Here is a 2,660-nt window from a genome sequence, read left to right on the forward strand (position 1 = left end):
GACCGGAGCAGGGGGATGCGGCGGGAGTGCCGCCAACCGGCCGCGGGGGGAGAGGGTGAGAACTTGGGGAGCGGTGAGAGGGAGACGTGTGCCACCGTCCAAACTAGTCCGAAGAGAGGAAAATAAGGAGGCGGGCGGGGCGCGGGGCCGCTCCTCGGCGCCAAGACCCGCCGCGCCTCCAGCTCGGGCCCCTCCCGGCGTCCCAGCCGCCTGTTCTCGCGCCCCCGCAAGCCCAAACAAAAAGCCCCTCAATTCAGATCGTGCCTGGCTCCTCCCTTTCGGGCCTTACTACCAGCAGCCCCGCGGGCACTCGACGACCGTCGCGGTGCTAGCGCCCCGGGGGACCCTTTCCGTGTGAAAGCGGGTCACATCCGCGGGGTGCGGGTTGGGACGTCCATTGAGAGCCTCCGGGAGACCGGGGCCCAGGTAGGCCTCCGAAACACCCTGGGGTGGCCTCTCCTTTTACAAATCCTGAGCGTAGTGGGATTAGAGACGAATTTATCCGGGAGAGCGGGAGGAAGCGGATCTGATAATCGTGGCACTTGGCGCTTTGGAGTCTCGTCTGGCAAACCGCTGGGCGGCCCTCCCGCTCGGGAACATCTGGCTTCACCATGACTCTCCTGTGTTCCATAGGATGTCGCAAAGTGGAGAAGTCTCCGCCTTCCTTCCCGGGGAGAGGGGTAAGGGCTGAGCAGAGGGACCTCCAGACTCCCCTCCCTCCTTCCACCGGCCTTTGAGGCGGCTAGCACCCTCTCTCCCGCCCCGCCCCCGACTCTCCTCGGGAGCTCCCCAAAGTTGGAGAAACCAGTGCCCGGCGGGAGCGCCAAGTCCCTGCGGCGTTCTGGCCCGTCCGGGCAACTGCCGGGGTAGGGGCAGCACTTAGCCTGGTCCTCCCAAAGTCTCCTGCAGAGTCCTCGGACCTCCCGGTTGTGCACCCACTTCTGTAGGCTGGAACTCCGACGCCCCTTGAGCACCGAAGACGCAGACGGTATAGGGGAAATTTGGGGACCAGGCTCCTAGGTGAATTCGTTCATCCTCCTCTATGCTCTGTGTTAGGAGTCGAAAGCAAAACTGTACAGGTCTGTTCCCAAACCTCGGAATACTTCGGTCCAGGAGTCGGGAGGCGCAACGCCCTTCTCCCCCTTCTGAATTTGCACTGAACCTGCCGCCTTGCAGACACCCGCTGTCTCTTCAGGACCCTCTTCCCCCACCTCCCACCCTCTCCCAGATGCACCCCACTCCAGCCACTCAACCCTGACACTGTTTGCAAACTCGAGGGACGTTTAGGGCAATTGCCTTTAAACAAGCAATTCAAGTAAGACGCATTCATTGCAAAGGGAGGGGAGGATTAAAGGCGAAGCTCGGGAGAAAGAGTAGACAGGGAAGAGATCAGACCAGCTTCTCGCTTTCTTTTTTAACTTATCATTCTGGAAAGTACCTTGTTCAGAAAGAATAAACAACAGTATGGCACCTCCAGAATTGGTAGGAGAACTGTGTGGTCTTTGCTTGGCCTGCAAGGTGGAGGCCGCGTCAGATGAGAGGTTTCCCAGCCTGGAGGAGTCGCTGCCCTCAGCCTTTCCCAAGCGAAAAGACCTGTTCGACACAGGCTCATTGCATCTTCTCTTTGAGAAGGCTTGTCTAAATCAAGTATCTATTATACAGGCAAGAGATTGGGGGGACTAAGGGCTCAAGATGGGCTGTGGCACGGTGTCAGTTACTGCTTGTGTGGTCAGAGCTGGCCCGGAAACTAGAAGTGTCCCCTTGACTGAGGGTGAGGGTACCCTTTGAAGCAACCCAGCGGCCGTGGTTAAAAGGCAGAATCCAAGCGTCAGGGAAGCCTCCATCCAAGAGGGCGAGAGACCTGCACGCGAGACCTAGCTTGCTTTGAGCACAGGATACTGGCGTGGAGATGGAAACCGGTGTGTGAGGGGTCTCCGGGGTAGGAAAGATAGGACAGGAGTAGCTGAAGGTCAGGGCAAGCGGGTTAGCGTGTACAGTGAGGATAGAGTGGCAGGTACAAAATCTCTATACTGGATGAGTTGGGAGCGGGCGATGCAGTTAGGGAGGCGAGGGAACTAGTCTCAAAGCTGCGCCTGTAGACAGAGCCACTTTTCTACGGCCTACATGTTTGCTTAGAGGGGCTGATGGCGATTAGAGAAGCCATCCTTTGGCGTCAATGAGCAAAATCGTCTGCCAAGAAGAAGCCAGGAGATGAGTCTTTCAGAAAGGGCAGGGAGTCATGCTGCCCCGAGGTCAGTGCCAGGGTGAGAAATCGAAGAGAGCGAGGACTCCTCACTGCGTGCCTCAGTATCCCGGTTTCTGCCTCTCTCACTTCTGTCTTACTTCCCGCGCGAACGCAGACCACTCTCTCTGACCTAGTCATCCTTAGCTTTTCTCTCCCTTCCTTCAAACCCTCTCCCCACATCATCCCCTCTCCTTTCGCTGCCAGAAAGGGTTAATCTCTCCTGCGGGTAAAAACAGGTCCGCGGAGTCTCTAACTGGCGACAGATGGGCCACTTTCTTCTCGCCACAAAGGGGCCGGAATGGAGCGCTCCGCGGCATACAAATGGGCAGGTCACGTGGTTCCCGGCTCTTGGCTGGACCGGGAAGACCATATGGCGCATGCCGGGGAGGAAGGAAAAGGGGCGGGGGTAGGGGTG

This window comes from Carlito syrichta, unplaced genomic scaffold, assembly GCF_000164805.1.
Source record: "Carlito syrichta isolate Samal-C Ts95f unplaced genomic scaffold, Tarsius_syrichta-2.0.1 Scaffold313431, whole genome shotgun sequence".
Lineage (NCBI taxonomy): Eukaryota > Metazoa > Chordata > Mammalia > Primates > Tarsiidae > Carlito > Carlito syrichta.